The following is an 18137-nucleotide window of genomic DNA, read 5'->3' on the forward strand; positions in this document are numbered from 1 at the left end:
TAGACTCTGGTATGGTACTGCATATGTATATATAAAATGACCTTTTTTCTTTGCGTATATGATTGTGTTTGGATGTGTTTAGGGTTCCTTGGAACCCCACGGGGTCTGACCCTTATCCTTGGTAATGTATCTTTGGATGTTTTATCGGATACAGGGACAAGTTAGATTACATTTTCACCCCTGGGTCCCATTTCCGGGTTCGGGGCATGATAGGCTCATCCGATGTAGTTCCAGATTACCATAGGTAAGCACAATTGTACTTATTACCTTTACTGGCTCAGTTATGGTTGGCCGGCCATATGTCAAGTCCAGCCTTTGGGCCGCACAACCCGTCATGGGGGAAAACATGTTGTATGAGTTTATGATAGTGTGACGACGCTAATATAGTAGTCTAGGTTGTATTTTTTATGCATATATGGGCAAATTTACTATAAAATGGGCTATATTGAGCCGACATTTTATTATTCTGATATTATGTATTTCCAAATATAAATAGTGTAGTACAGTTATAAAATGTCATTTTATCTACAGTTAAATAGTGGGAATTTTATATTCACGTGAGAACTCATGCTAGCCACACACTGATATTAATATAATCCGTATTACTAAGAAGTGTCTCACCCCATTATAATTATTTTTCAAGTCCTTCAAAGAACTGCACCTAACTTACGTCGGGGCTGGGAATAGACTTTTGGGAGTTGTTATCAGAGTTGGTGAGATACCATATATCTTATTTTGTTATTTTGGGATTGTAATATGTAGACAGATAGTGGTGTGTATGTATTTAGGAACAAATAGAACTCTAGTAAATCGTTTGGATGTTTTAGAAATCTTTCACTGTTTTTTTTAATTTCAGTAATGGCAGGTGCACCCAGGATTCCTTAGGCCGGGTTGCATTTATATATGCTATAGGTGGTTTCAGATATATATATATATATAACTCCGGGCCACGTGGCGAGTTGCGGCGCTACACAACCAGTCTCACTTACGGGGCTGAGACTCCCCAGTTCAATTTATGGCCTGAACCCAATCAGTAAATGAAAACATTTTTGTACATATTAAAACGATTTTAAATACAAGCATGGATGTACACATTAAAAGCTCAAATACATGCACTCTTTTATAATATGAAATGTGCTCAGTAGAATAAGGGTACTTTCAAAATAAATTTAAACCCTAATAAGAAATTTTCTCCTAAAATATATTTCAATAAAAATATAGGAGAACCTAGGGTTTTGCTCTTCAACAAATTTTGGGCAAATATAAATATATGAATATATGTATGTATATATATAAATGATAAATATGTACTCCAACAAACATTTTGCAAATAGAAGCGTTTGGAGAATCTAGAGTTTAAGTTCAAGAAAAATATTTGGGTAATAAATAGTTTCTCCCAAAAATATTTATCATGAAAATAATCGGGAGAAATTCAAGCAATACTCTCAAAAATGATTTTCAAATATCAAAGGATAAGTGAGAGTATTATGCTTTGAATGAAAATGAATGCCCAAAAATTAAAATGCTCTCTTCCAAAAGATTTGTAAACAGAGTGAAGAGAGAAGGAGAGTATAAAAAATTTGCCTCAAAGAAGGATTTTTGCAATAAAAAATATTTTGGGGAAAATTTGATTAAAAAATAATTTGAGAGGTTTTTAAAACTAATCAAAGTTGCTAATTTGAGATTATGAGGGGGTATGTATAGGGTTTAAGAAAATTTTGACCATTGGGGACACGCTTGGTATTTTTGAATTTGTTTAATTAAAATTTAAGCCTCCTTAGGCGCTGAAAATTAACCCAACCCAAGAGGTTTGGTCGACCAAGGGTAAGGGCTTGTCGACCACTTTTATAAGTTCGGTCGACCGATGCAAATTTGAACTACAGGTTTGGTCGATCATATCAGGGTGTTTCTAAACCTTTCGTGGGTTCGGTCGACCATGGCGAGAGGCCGGTTGACCATTCATGAGGTTCGGTCAACCAAGGCAATTTTGAACTACAAGGTCGATCGACCAAGTAGTTGGAAAAGTAAATTTAATGGATCGGTCGACCAAGGAAGATTAGTTCAAAACAAATTCGGTCGACTGAGCTATGGTCAACATTTTGACTTCGAGGCAAACAGTGGTTCGGTTGACCGAGCTGATTAAAGCTCGAACTGGTCGATCAATCGAAGGCATTAATAATTTATATTTTAACCTTAAAGTCCTTCCAAAAACTTTGTATGATTTTAGTCTTTTTAGAAAAAAGTTTTTAGTGAAATGTTAGGTGTCCTATGGTCAACCTATGGTCATCTGAGCAATCAATCCATATCATGCAAATGCATGTATTATTATAGACCAAAGATAAAAACTTAAATGCAAATAAAATGAAATGTCTTCTTTATCTTCTTTGTTCCTCTTTATGGAAAACATCAGATGTATGAGCTTTATGTGTATTTATGGCTTCCATTTCCATTCCCTTATGTGTATGTTAAATTAATGAACTTGTTCACGTGCTAAATACACACATAAGTAACTTGTGTTTTGTCAGCATCAAAACCAGGATTGGACTCAAAAAGCCAACAGTCTCCTACTAGCCCTTTTGAATTGTAATCATCTTCACGAGCAACCCACCCATGCATATATATTTGAACCAAGTTGTTTCTTTCATGTATCCAATTCCTTTTTACTGTGATGAATAGTTTCAAAAGATCTCTCAAACTCTATTGCAATTAAAAAACTAGTCCAATCATTGTAGAACTTTACCACAACTTCCCTGGTCAATCTGTACACGGTCATTCCAAAAGGTATGAACTTCATGAGGTTTAAATTTAGAGAATCTTTTCAACCAATATTCACTATCAATGATAGTTCTTCCATCTTTTTCGTCCAATATGTTAAGAACAATACCAGTCCATGGCCAGGCATATATATATATATATATATATACATAGATCACTCTGCTCTAGAATTTGAGAGAGATGGAAGCTGGTTCGATAAACGGTGTGAGGTGTTTGGTCCGACTCTTTAGCTAGGTCAGTTTCTAGGTATTTTTCCAAGGCAAGGTCATTTTTATGTTTGCATTCGCTCATTGCACTTGATGGCTATTTTTCGTTACTCCTTTAGAAGTCTTTGTGAATCAATCTTTGCAAATGGTTTTTGGCCACTGCATTTGAAGCACACTGTCCTAGTAATTAGAAAAACCGTCACTAATATTCTTGACATTTTCCTCGTCAACAAATTCATTATTAGTGACGGTTCTAAAAACCGTCACTAATATAAGACTATTAGTAACAGTTTTGCTAAACCGTCTCTAATAATAAATTATTAGTGACGGTTTATGAAAACCGTCACTAATATTCTTGACTTTTTCCTTGTCAACATTGCATTATTAGTGACAGTTTTAAAAATTGTCACCAATATAAGACTATTAGTGACGGTTTTACTAAACTGTTACTAATATTCTTGACCTTTTCTCAGTCAACATTGCATTATTAGTGACGGTTAATAGTCCAACAGTCACTAATAAATGACTATTAGTGATACTTTTGATTCGTGACTAATACAAAAAAAAAAAAAAAAAAAAAACCGTTGCTATTAGTTTCCCGTGATAGTTTGAGCAGGAAAAGTGGTTTTTAGTGACGAAATTGAAAGCATCACTAATACTTTCGTCACTAAAATTTTTTTTTTTTTTTTTTATAGTGAGAACTGGTAAGGTTAATCATGTGCAAGATAAAAGTTAAATTTGGTTAAGTTAGCCAATTTTAAGTTACATGCTAGACCTAGACAAATTAGTCACATACAACTCATGTGTTAGTCAAGGGCAAGTTAGTCATGTTTAGGTCGCATGCTAGACCTGTAAGGACCCGAACCCGAGTGGGTTCCTAAATATAAATTTTTCAGTGGAAGTAAATAAATCTAAATTTTTTTTATTACCATAATACTAATTAACTTTATTACAAATATATATCTCAACTATTAAAATTAACATTCTTAAAATTCTAAAATACACAAACATATTCTAAAATTGTATTATGCTAAATTTTTATTCTACTCTGCTTTTTCTATTCCTGCCCATGCACTTGCTACACCAAGTTTTTGGTACTCTCTTCAGAATTATCTGAAATGTAAAATAATGATTGGGGTGAGACAACGTTGAGTAAGTAAATAAGATTATTATTAGTGTGTGGCCAAAATGAGCTTTCATAATATTATAATTTCGTAAAATTATATTTAATACTATAACTTCAAAGTTACTTTTAAAATAAATGTAAATTTAAAAATTTATGTATAAAACTTTTACTATCATCCATAGCAGTAAAATTTTATAATTATATACTATAAATGTTAAACTGAACTTTTTAACTTTAAAACTATAACTATAATACTCAATCATGTATATATATATATATACTTTGCTTTATGTGTTTCCTTCAAATCATCATTTTGGCACAAAGATGTCCATGTTCATATAAACATATAGTTTTCCTTCAAATTATCAATGGTTTCGTTCACGTAATTAAATATGTATATACATATCGTAGAGACCTGGAAAATAATAGCAATTAAATAATAAAGAGAAAGAGGGATAAATGAGAGAAAAAGGAAATTCAAAAAGGGGCAAAGCAGGGTTTGTCGACGAACACCCTTGTATGATTGGTGGACAGTGTCTTGTCGATGAAGGGATACCGAGAGTGGGAAATTTTAGACATTGGTTCGTCGACGAACTCATAACCTTGGTCGATGAACTCCCTTCTTCTGTTCGTCGACGAGTCCACGTGTCTCATCGACGAAGCCACTTGGTTAGCCATTTATAAATACACGAAAATCAGATTTTTGGCAAAAATTTAGCTGCTTCTCTCTCTATCTCTCTCTAGATTCTCGGATCCTCTACCTTCTCTCTAAGATTCCGGCTCTGTTTTTCCCCGATTCGATGATCAGAGGTTACCACAATGATCCTGGAGAAATTCTCTACATCTTAGCTGGAGTAGAATTTTAATTTGAGAAGTTCGGGTACCATCCCAAAATTAGGGTGGGTAGGTTATTTTAGGATTTATAGGGTTAGTAGGCTTTCCTGAACCCAGATCTTGTGTTAGATGAAAATATACTAAAGTTTGAGTTGATTAAACTAGGGTATTTTGATTTTAGGGTTTGGATTTCCAAACACCACAGGCATGGGTTAAGGATCCCAACGGGTGTATTCTTAGGAACTCAGGTAATGCTGATAAATAACTAGCAGTTTAGAATTTCATGGATAAAGATATATGTGAGCTTGGGGAAAAAGGCAAGTATAGTTATTATTCTGAGATTGGGTTGATTGAATTAGGAAATGTACATTATTTCAAGGGTTTGGAGTGTGGTACACTGCGTGCGTAAGAATAAAGTGGGAGTTAGGCTTCCCAATTAGTTGGGTAAGGGAAATATGCTATGCTAGTCAAATCAGAATTTCTTACCAGTAAAGTGTAGTATATGTTTATGGGTTTTCAATGAAAGAAATTATACAGTGTTACAGATTATAGTTAAATAATTTTATTTAGTGGTGTGGCATGAGAAATATTAGTATAGTACAAAATTCTACTTAGAATTTGCAGAACTACTATAGTTTATTCAGATATTACAGTTTATTCAGATATTATAGTTTATTCAAATATACAATTTTATTCAAATATTACAATTTATTCAAGTATACAGTTTACTCAGATATACATTTTTATTCAAATATAAAGTTTTCACAATACCATGATGTATAGATTACATAACCATGATATACAGATATTACAGAACCATGATATACAGATATTACAGAACCATAACATACAATTATTGCAGTTTATACAGATCAGTTTATTACAACATTATGGTTTTATAGATTTACAGAATCATGGTTATTACAGTTGTACAGAATCATGGTAAATCAATAAGATATATAACAGTATTATATAATATCAGACCCTGATGGAACATATCAGATTACATAACATGGTACCGTAGTTATTACAGTATAGAGTGCAACCACATATCTTAGATAGTGTGTGGATTATATGTGTAGTCGAACGTGCCTTGGGAGAGATTGCAGGCTCCCCGGTAGTCCGAGTTGAGGCAACCGATCTGACGATAGAGGTTTCAGTTGACTTATCCTGGTAAACTAACTAGTGGTAAGTCTCGCCTACGGGCCACACAACCCTGCCATGAGAGGTTAAATCATGACATATATATAGATTTACATAAAAACAGCAGAAATATTTATAATTACTAAAAGTATGATTAAATAGAAAGTTCAGAAACAATTGCATTTTAAGTCATTTAGGTGTGAGTTATACTGTATATTATTTTACATGTTATCTCATTTTCAGTTGTTTAACAGTATATTATTCATGTAAATTCAGCTGCCACACACTAGTAATATCATATTTCGTCTTACTGAGAGTTGTCTTATCCCAATAATTTAAATATTTCAGGTGATCCAGCTAGACGAGTAGATCAAGCTCGGAGATAGAAGGGACATTTGTACTACCCTGTCAAAAGGGTAAATGAATGCGAGAAGATGTATTTTTGTGTGTAGATACTAGATGATCTAGTGATGAAGACTGGAGTGATGTATATATATGTTTTAAGAAGATACTGCATTTTGGTATTATAATTATGGTTATGTGATTTTATGTTTTCCGCTACATAGGTGTATTATCTTATGAACAAGGTTTCCTCGGTGGCCATTTTGGGACTGAGATGCTATAATAGGTATTACAGGGGTATCAGAGTAATATAGTTTACAGCTAGGGAAAAAATGGTATGAATTTTTGGGTCGCCACAGTTGGTATCAAAGCCTAGGTTGCTAGATTCTATAGACTTTAGCATACAACGGAAAACAATAGCATAATATAGGAATATAATTTCAGTGAGCTAATGTTGGAAAGTTAGGTCGAGAATTCAGGGTCCTATTCTGTAGTTTGGAAGTAGGAACTTCTGGGTGGTTTTTGTAATTTTCCTGGGGTGACGATTTCAGGCAAATCATAGTAAACTATCATCGGTTTCTATTTCCATATAGTAGGATTAAACCTTAAATTAGTAATAGGTAGTATAAGGATATTTTATTTAGATTAATGTAAGAATAGCATTATGAGGTTTGGATTCTCAGAATAATTGGGTATTATTACAGGATGGACCCTAGAGGTAGTAGTGCTCACGCTAGCGATGATGATGGTGCAAGGCCTTCTAGCATGGGTGGCAGGGATTCAGATGCTGTTTTGCACAGTGTAACTTAGCAAGTTATGACTGAGATTGCACGGAGCTCTAGGGAGCAGGGTGGTCCATTTGCAACCCAAGGGTGTACGATAAAGAAGTTTACCAAAATGAACCCTCTAGAGTTTTCAGGAGGAGTTGATTCCGCAGTTGCTGAGAATTGGATGCAGGAGATTAAGAAAGTACTAACGGTGCTCCACTACACCGATGAACATAGGGTCCTCTATGCCACGTATAAGTTGACAGGCGATGCTGAGAGATGGTGTACGACTACTAAGTTATTGGAGGAGCAGAGACCCATACCCGTGGCTATGAACAGGAGCTGGTTCAGGGAGGAATTTTTCGATAGATATTTTCCCGTCACTATTAGAGAGGCTAAGGTGGTAGAATTTCTAAATTTAACACAAAGAAATCTCACGGTTCAGTATTATGCGACGAAGTTCATTGAGTTGTCACATTTTGCCCCTTACATAGTACCAGATGAGGCTAAGAAGGAAAGAATGTTTGAGAGGGGCTTGAAGTAGAAAATTTTTAGACAGGTGGTAGTTCTAAAGATGCAGGATTTCTCTGAGCTGGCAGACAGAGCCACAATAGCAGAGGAGAGTTTACCGAAGGATGCTGAGACACAGAGCTACAGGAAGAGGCCCACGCCTCCGGGCTTTTAGGGGGGTTCCAGCCGGGGCTCATGGAGAAGAGACCAGTATAGTGGAGGCCAAAGGCAGATGATGGGATATCGTGCGTTCCAGGGCGAGCAGATTTATCCCACCTGCCCTAGGTGTGGCTGGAGACATACGGGAGAATGTCGTTTGGGAGCGAACGTCTGTTACCAATGTGGGAGACCCGATCATATGGCACGATCATGTTAGGGACCGCCGACCCACGCACTAGCTCATAGACCATTCCAAGGAGGTTACTAGGTGCCTCGAGGGGGCCAGCAGAAAAACACAGATCCAGCAAGGGTTTATGCATTGACGCCGAGAGATGCTAAGGTTGCTGGAGACATTATTATAGGTATTCTTATTGCTTTACCTTATAAAGTTGTTGTTTTATTTGATTCAAGTGCTACCCATTCCTTTGTGTCGTTGGGATATGTTAAATTATTTGGGGTTGAGGCACAACTGTTAGATATTGAATTGTCAGTAGCCACGTTGACTGGATTAGTAGTGAGGTATAGGAGGGTACTTTAAACCTATCTAGTGGGTATTCAGGAGAAAGTATTACCAAACGATCTTGTGATATTAGACATGCAAAGGTTTGATGTGATATTGGGTATGGAATGGCTGGCAGCTAATTACGCCAGCATTGATTTCCATAAAAAAGAAGTGATTTTTAGACTCCCTAGGTGAGCAAGAATTTAGGTTCATGTGCGCACCTCACCATAGCTAGTGTTAGCTCTTCAAGTGAGGAGGTTGCTTCGAGGTGGTTTCCAGGGGTATGCTGCTTATATAAAAGAGATGTCAAAGGAAGAATTGAAATGAGTTGATATTCCAGTAGTCAGAGAATTTCCAGATGTTTTTCTAGAGGAATTACCTGGCTTACCACCAGATTGAGAGATTGAATTTATCGGGGACTTACTACCAGGGTCAGTGCCGATGTCTAAAGTGCCTTATAAAATAGCTCCAACTGAACCAAAACAATTGAAAGATTAATTGCAGGAGTTTTGGATAAAGGGTTTATCAAACCTAACGTCTCGCCTTGGGGAGCACCGATCTTGTTCATGAAGAAGAAAGACGGGACTATGAGGATGTGCATTGATTATAGAAAGATAAATAAAGTGACAGTCAAGAATAAATATCCTCTTCCCAGAATTGATGATTTATTTTATCAACTCCAGGGGACCTAAGTCTATTTCAAGATTGACCTTCGATCAGGATATCACCAGGTGAAAGTTAAATCAAGGGACGTTTCGAAAATAACTTTCTGAACTAGATATGGGCACTACGAGTTCTTGGTAATTCCATTTGGATTGACTAATGCACCAATAGTGTTTATGGACCTAATGAATCGAGTGTTCCATCAATACTTAGATCAATTTTTTGTGGTATTTATTGATGATATACTGGTCTACTTGAAGAGTTTTAAGGAGCACGAGGATCATCTGAGGCTAGTGTTATAGTTATTAAGGGAAAAGAAGCTTTACGCTAAATTCAAGAAATGTGAATTCTGGCTTAGGTAGGTCACTTTTCTCGGGCATGTGATTTTTGGGGACGGCATATCAGTGGATCCGAGTAAAATAGAAGCAGTAATGAATTGGGTGAGACCGAGGAACATACAAGAGATCAGAAGTTTCCTAGGTTTGGCGAAATACTACCTGCGTTTTGTGGATGGATTTTCCAGATTATTAGGTCCATTGACACGACTCATGAGGAAAATGTGTGACTTGAATGGACCAATGATTGTGAGCAGAGTTTCTAGAAGTTGAAGTAGCGGCTGATCACTGCACCGATATTGTCTATTCCATCAGGAGAGGATAGATTTGTTATATACAGTGACGCGTCCTAGAAGGGACTCGGGTGCGTGTTGATGCAGCATGGGAGGGTTATCGCTTACGTTTCTCAACAGCTTAAAGAGTATGAGAATAACTACCTGGTACATGATTTAGAGTTAGCTGCAGTGGTGTATGCTCTAAAGATCTGGAGGCATTATCTTTATGGTGGGAGATGTGAGATATTTACTCACCACACAAGTTTGAAGTATTTCTTCACCGAGAAAGAATTGAATATGAGGTAGAGAAGATGGTTGGAGCTTATTAAAGATTATGATTGTACTATTAGCTATCACCTAGGGAAGGCAAACGTGGTGACTGATGCTCTGAGCCGAAAATCAATGGGAGTAGCATTGTCAGCCGTGGAGATTTAGCATTCAATTCAGATGGATTTGGAGAGGCTCAGTGTGGAGCTAGTAAAGGATGATCATCAAACATTTATTGCCAGCCTAGTGTTACAACCTACTTTGCAAGAGAGGATTAAAGTTGCCCAGATGAATGACGCAGAATTGGTAGAGCTGATAGATAAAGTGCAGGACGGACAGGGAGAGAAGTTTAGTATTTATGACGATGGAGCTTTGAGGTTTCATACCAGACTGTGTGTGCCTACGATGCTGAGATTAGGAGGACTATCCTAGAGGAGGCTCACAGATCTCTTTATACAGTGCATCCTAGAGGCACTAAAATGTATCGAGACCTTCGAGAATCCTTCTGGTGAAGCGGTATGAAGAAGGAAATAGCTGAATTTGTAGAGCAGTGTTTAACGTGTCAGCAAGTAAAGGCTAAGCACCAGAGACCGGCGGGACAATTGCAACTACTCCACATCCCTGAGTGGAAGTGGGATCATTTATCCATGGATTTTGTTATTGGGTTACCACTGGTGATGCATGGACAGAATACGATTTGGGGTCGTTATTGATTGATTGACGAAGACCGCTCATTTTCTTCCGATTAAACTCAACTACTCTAAGAACAGACTGGTAGAGTTATATATTCAAGATATAGTTCGACCCCACGATGTGCCAGTATTCATAGTATCAGACCGAGACCCACGTTTTACATCACAGTTTTTGAGGAGTTTGCAGGAAACTTTGGGGTCTCAGTTATCATTCATCATAGGCTTTCATCCTCAAACTGATGGGCAAAGAGAGAGGACGATCCAGATACTTGAGGATATGCTACAAGCATATGTGTTGGATTTTAGGGGTAGTTAGACCTAGTATATGTCGCTGATTGAATTCGCATACAATAACAGCTACTAGGCCAGCATCGGGATGACACCTTACGAGGCATTATATGGTAGGAGGTGTCACTCTCCACTATACTAGGATGAAATGGGTGAGAGGTGAGTTTTGGGACCAAAATTGGTGCAGTAGGCGTATGATAAAGTCCGACTTATTAGAGACAGAATTAGTGCAGCTTAGAGTCGGCACAAAAGTTACGCAGATACCCGCCATCAGGAGTTGAAATTTGATGTGAGAGATTAGGTATTTTTAAGAGTAGCACCACTACGGGGAGCGATGAGGTTTGGGAGGAAGGGTAAGCTGAGCCCTAGGTTTATTGGCCCATTTGAGATACTTGAGAGAGTGGGTCCAGTCACTTATAGGCTAGTTTTACCACCAGCTCTATCCAAGATTCATGACGTATTCCATGTTTCCATATTGAGGAAATACGTCTCAGATCCCTCCCACGTGATCAGCTATGAGGAGATAGAGCTTAGAGATACTTTAGCATATGAGGAAACACAAGTTTAGATTCTATATAGAAAATAATAGGAGTTGCGCACCAAGTAAATTCCACTAGTAAAAGTCCTATGGAGGAATCATACAGTGAAGAAGGCCTCATGGGAGCTAGAGGAGGAGATACAACAGAAACACCCATATTTGTTTAGTAGGGACCAGCATTAAACAGGAAAAGGAACAATAATAATTTAGGTAAAGTAAATATAGTTTGGTGTATTATATGCAGAGCAGGATAATGTATGTATAAGATGTATTTTAGATTATAAAATAGGTAGTATTTTTGGTTTTAGGAAGATTTTTCTTTTATATGTATACTTGTAATCTCCCAAAACCATAATTGTGACCACGGTATTCCTCCGTCGTAAGTGAGGGTAATTAATAAAATAAGTAGCAAATTTTTCTCAGATGATGGTGTGTAGCACAAATAGCAAATTTCGAGGATGAAATTTTATAATGAAGGGAGAATGTAGAGTTTCGGAAATAATAGCAATTAAATAATAAAGAGAAAGAGGGATAAATGAGAGAAAAAGGAAATTCAAAAAGGGGCAAAGCATGGTTCGTCGATGAACGCCTTGGTTTCGTTGATGAACACCCTTGTATGATTCGTGGACAAACCTTAGGGTCTCGTCGACGAAGAGATACTAAAAGAGGGAAATTTCAGATATTGGTTCGTCGACAAACTCATAACCTTCATCGATGAACTCCTTTCTTCAGTTTTTCGAAAAGTCCACGTGTCTCGTTGATAAAGCCATGTGGCCAATCATCTATAAATACGCGAAAATCATATTTTTGGCGAAAATTCAGCTGCTTCTCTCTCTCTCTCTCTCTCTCTCTCTCTCTCTCTCTCTCTCTCTCTCTCTCTCTCTCTCTCTCTAGATTTTCGGATCCTCTACCTTCTCTCTAAGATTTCGACTCCGTTTTTCTCCTATTCGACGATCAGAGGTTACCCTGATGATCCTGGGGAAATTCTCTACATATAGCCAGAGCAGAATTTTGATTTGAGAAGTTTGAGCACCATCTCAAAATTAGGGTAAGTACGTTATTTTAGGATTTATATGGTTAGTAGGCTTTCCTGAACCCAGATCTTGTGTTAGATGAAAATATACTGAAGTTTGAGTTTATTAAAATAGGGTATTATGATTTCAGGGTTTAGGTTTCCAAACACCACAAGTATGGGTTGAGGATCCTAGCGGGTGTATTCTCAGGAACTCAGGTAACGCTGATAAATAACTAGCAGTTTAGAATTTCATGGATAAAGATATATGTGAGCCTAGGGAAAAAGGCAAGTATAGTTATTATTCTGAGATTGAGTTGATTGAATTAGGAAATGTACATCATTTCAGGGTTTTGGAGTGTGGTATGCTGCGGGCGTAAGAACAAATTAAAGTGGGAGTCAGGCTTCCCAGTTAGTTGGGTAAGGGAAATATGCTATACCAATCAAAATTTCTTACCAATAAAGTGTAGTATATGTTTATAGGTTTTCAGAGAAAGAAATTATACAGTATTACAGATTATAGTTAAATAATTTTATTTAGTGGTGTGACATGAGAAATATTAGTATAGTACAGAATTCTATTCAGATTTTATAGAACTACGATTTACATAGTTTATTCAGATATTACAGTTTATTCAGATATATAATTTTATTCAGATATTACAGTTTATTTAGATATATAGTTTTATTCAAATATTACAGTTTATTCAAATATACAGTTTTATTCAAGTATTACAGTTTACTCACAAATACAGTTTTATTCAAATATACAGTTTTCACAGAACCATGATATACAGATATTACAAAATCATAACATACAGTTATTATAATTTATATAAATCAGTTTATTATAGCGTTATGGTTTGTATAGATTTACAAAATCATGGTTATTACAGTTGTACAGAATCATGGTAAATAAATAAGATATGTAACAGTATTATATAGTGTCAGACCCTGATGGAACAGATCAGATTATAGAGCACGGTACCGTAACTATTACAGTATAGAGTGCAATCACATATCTTTGATAGTGTGTGGATTATATGTGTAGTCGATCATGCCTTGGGAGAGATTGTAGGCTCCCCAGTAGTCCGAGTTGAGGCTGCTGATCTGATGATAGAGGTTTCAGTTGACTTATCCTAGTAGGCCAATCAGTGTTAAGTCTTGCTTACGAGATGCACAACCCTGTCATGAGGGGTCAAATCATAACATACAGTCATCCAGAGAAGTTTTCACAGTTATGTATATATATAGATTTACAAAAAAAATTGCAGAAATATTTATAATTACTAAACGTATGATTAAATATAAAGTTCAGAAATAGTTGTATTTTGAGCCATATAGGTGTGAGTTATATTGTGTATTATTTTACATGTTATCTCAGTTTCAGTTGTTTAACAGTATATTATTCATGTAAACTCAGCTGTTAGGATATTTCGTCTTATTGAGAGTTGTCTCATCCCAGTAATTTAAATATTTTAGTTAATCTAGCTAGATGAGAAGATTAGGCTCGAAGACAGAAAGGACATTTGTACTGCCCAGTCAGAAGGGTAAGTAAATGCAAGGAGATGTATTATTGTGTGTAGATACTAGATGATCTAGTGGTGAATACTGGAGTGATGTATATATATGTTTTAGGAAGATACTACATTCTAGTATTGTAATTATGGTTATATGATTTTATGTTTTCTGCTGCATAAGTGTATTATCTTATGAACAGGGTTTCCTTGGTGGCCATTTTGGGACCGAGATGCTATAATAGGTATTACAGGGGTATCTGAATTTTTGGGACGCCACTCATATACTGTAAAAACCATCCTTAGGTCTGTTAATCGTAAGTCATGTTTATGCCCATGACTGGGTTGTGCGGTCCGAAAACTGGACTTAACTGGTTGGCCGGTCAAACTAAATCAATATACATCATTATTAAGTGAGATTTTCCTTATTAAGCATTGGTCTGACCCTGGTGTTGACTCACTCAAAAAATGAGCAGCTCGAAAGCTATGCCAAGTATAGGAGTTACGTCGTGTAATATTAAGCCCAAGTGTTAGAACGTCTCCTCAGGGAATGCGTTTTAATTTCAAATTTAACGTTCTTTCAATCAAAATTAAATTACACTGAACTTGGTTCAGATTCGGGATTTCAAGGGTGGTTAATTCTACTTTTAACAAATTAAATAACACGTAATTTAAAACTCTAAACTAACATGCACTAAATAAAAGAAACAAGAATAGAAACCCTACGTCTACTTAAGGAAACACTGAAACATGCATTAATTAAAAATGGCAACTTGAGCATGGAATTAAAACACAATGATGGAAACTCAATCGGACACAAATGCATACAATAAAAATTGAACTTTTAACACGAACTTGAACCTCAATCATAATTTAAACACAACCATAAACTTCAATGAAAAAGGAACATTCAAACGATAATGGAATACGGTAAAACACGAACTTTAACAAAACCGACCCTAACTAAACCGAACGATAAATAAATAAAAGAAACTAAATTAAATTCTTCAAATCTAATGGTAACATTAATTAAGAGAAACATAAACAAATAAAAATTAAACTTCACTAAAACAAATTAAAACTATTTAACACTCATTCAAACAAGTTTTTCAAAAACTCTATTAAATAACTAAATAAAAAGAAAAGAAATATTCAGTTGCAATTTTGAAAATAAAATAAAGAAAAGAAAATAAGAGAGAGAGAGAGAGAGAGAGAGAGAGTGGTGGCTCGGATCTGCGTTGGTGCTGGCAGCATGTGGCTCGGCTGGTGGGCTGTGTTGCTGTGCTCGTTGGCGGCTCCTAGCATGGCTGGCCGGAGAAGTTGCAGAGGTTGGAGGGAGTTTGGAGTGGAGCAGAGCAGAGGAAGTCGGCTGGAGCTATTGCTCTGGTTGTTGGAACAGGGCTGCCTCTGTGGCTGTGTACTGGTGTGGTGGCTTGCCGATAGAACTGGTGGCTAAAGCTCGAACAGGGGGTTGCGGCTGGAACAGATGAGAGCTCAGGTGGTTGCCGGAGGCAGTTGCAGAGAGGGACAGGGGAAGAGAAGATACAGAGAGCTAAGAAAAGAGAAAAGCAGAAAGAAAGAAAGGCTAGGAAGAGAGAAGGGACAGAAGAAACAAAAGAGAAGGGGAAGAAGAAGAAGAAGAAGAAGAAAAGGGTGAGGGGAGAATGGGGAGCCCCAGGGGCTGCCTCCGCAGGGAGAGGAAGAGAAGGGGATTTAAGGGGGAGCGGGGTTGCCCTAGACCCGGATAGGTGAAATCCGACCCAATTAAATCTGACCCAGCAACTTGACCCAACCCGGATTGTTATATTTTTTTTTCATTTTTTTTCATTCTCTATTTATCGCAAATCTGACTCTTCTGGAGCTCATTTCACACAAAACTCAAAACATGAAAGTTGTAGATGATCCTTTCCTCTTTCTTTAAAAATTTGAATTGTCTCGATCGGAGTTCGGATGGAAAAGTTATGCATGATATACAAACAGGTGTCGGTTTTGGTTCTTGGAAATTTTCCTGCAATAAAATATTACCAAAAATTCATAAATTGTACAATAAAACTCAATAATGATGATTTTGGCACTTTGTTAAAATATTGAACAAATTTGGACATTTAATTAAAAATATAAACCGTAAAACCCAGGTTAAGATGCCCAATTATGTAGTTTTGACGCGTAATCAGGTGTGCACTCAGGAGAAATCCACTATCATATAAAATTACTCTGTAAATAGTGTGTGAGCACTCTGATCCGTTTAAACTTTAAGTTATAGTACCGAGCATTTGTAATTTTTTGTATCCTCTGAGCCATAAAGGGTTTTAAAACATCTTAATATATAATTTATGCAATTAAAATAATATCATAAAGATCTCATTTTATTTTTTTTAATTATTATTATGCTTTAATCATATATACATTTTATGGGTCATTACAAGACCTTAGTAGGTTAGCCATGTGCAAGGCATGCATTAGGGTAGATCTGTAGTAACACGACTCAAAAAAATTTTTTAATTAATTATTATTAATATAATAATATTATATTATATTATATTATATATATATATAAAGTAAACTTCCTAAGGAAGTAATCTTCCTCAGGAACAACAGAGAGGCGTCCCTTTTTGTCTTCGCCATTTCTCTCTCTCTCTCTCTGTCTCACTCACTTTCTCTCTCCTCAATTTCTTCCCCAATTTTCAGCCGATTGAAGAATGGAAAATACCCTTGGGTTCCAAATTCGACCACCAACACTTTAATCGGAGTGGAGTTGTCGTAGGCACTTCTCCTGGGATAAGATAAGGGGATTAAATTATATCAGGAATTTTTATAACTTAGCCGATTAAATTATAATATAAGATTACAGAAATTATATACACGTTTTTCTGAATATTTTGACATATGGAAATTGGATTTTGGATTATTATTATTATTATTATTATTATGAATTGATTAAATTGGTGTTTGTGAGTTTAGGGATTTTATAATAATTGTTATTTTAAAGTTGAATCGATTGTATTAAAGTATTTGATTTTTGAATGATTATAATGGATTTTCTAAATAAATTAAACGAATGAAATTAATGGTTTTGGATTATTAAAGTATGATTTATTATTCACAGACAGTTTAGTAAAGTATGGTTAAATACATAAATCATGTGATATGAGATTAATATTTTATTTAAATAAAATGGTTGTGATTGTTGTGGTGTGGGTGCTCATATATATTTGTGTGATTTAATGTCCTTCATGTATATCGCAAATGAGGAGGCAAATGAGGAGTTCGTTATATTGTATGGTTATCCTTGGTGGGTGTGAGTATGTGTTGGTGAATTGAATACATTATGATTTTGGATATGTTGTGTTATTATGAGAAGTACATGTATGCAGATTCTATGGTTTGATTGATGTTAAATGTGTATGAGTACATATATGTGAATTAAAATGCATAAACAAATTACGGCGAGATAAAACTCTCCGCTTGAGAACTTACTGAGTAAGGTGAGTGTCTTAATAAGTATCAGTTGTAACATCACCCAACTAAAAGGGTAAAGTAACAAATGGCATCAAAGCAAAGGGGCGTTATAAGATCAGTTAGGGAATGAACCATATAACCTCCCTAGGAATATGGAGAAATAACCCACAAACTGTAATAAGGGCAATTCATTTTATGTAAGTAGATTTACATACGAGATGATTAAAGAGGATGAACCACTTGCCTAAAACGTAGGATGGCCACGTGAAATGTGCAATTATATTCCTCATGGGAAGTTAGCCACATAGCAATTACCTCTGTCTATAAGCACTTATAACCCAATGCGATAGAAAAGTCTCATATTTCTCTTGAATTCCATTTTTTGCTTTCACATTTTATCTATATATAGGACCAGATAAAATACCAATCAATGTTTGAAAATGTTTAGGATATAAAGGAAATATTTGTTTAACTAATCTATTCAACTTTATTATAAAAATTAAGAAAATGTTAGAGGAATGATCAGAGAAAAGTTCATTGATACTATTATATAAAAATAAAGATAACATTCAAAACTGTAATAACTATTGTGGAATTAAGATTATGAGACATACGATAAAATTATGGAAAGGATAATTAAACATAGAATAAGACTAAAAATAAGGATTTCAGAAAATAGTTTGGTTTTATGCTTAGGAGATCAATAACATTAATAGAAACCCATTAG

This window comes from Malania oleifera, chromosome 6 (assembly GCF_029873635.1).
Source record: "Malania oleifera isolate guangnan ecotype guangnan chromosome 6, ASM2987363v1, whole genome shotgun sequence".
Lineage (NCBI taxonomy): Eukaryota > Viridiplantae > Streptophyta > Magnoliopsida > Santalales > Ximeniaceae > Malania > Malania oleifera.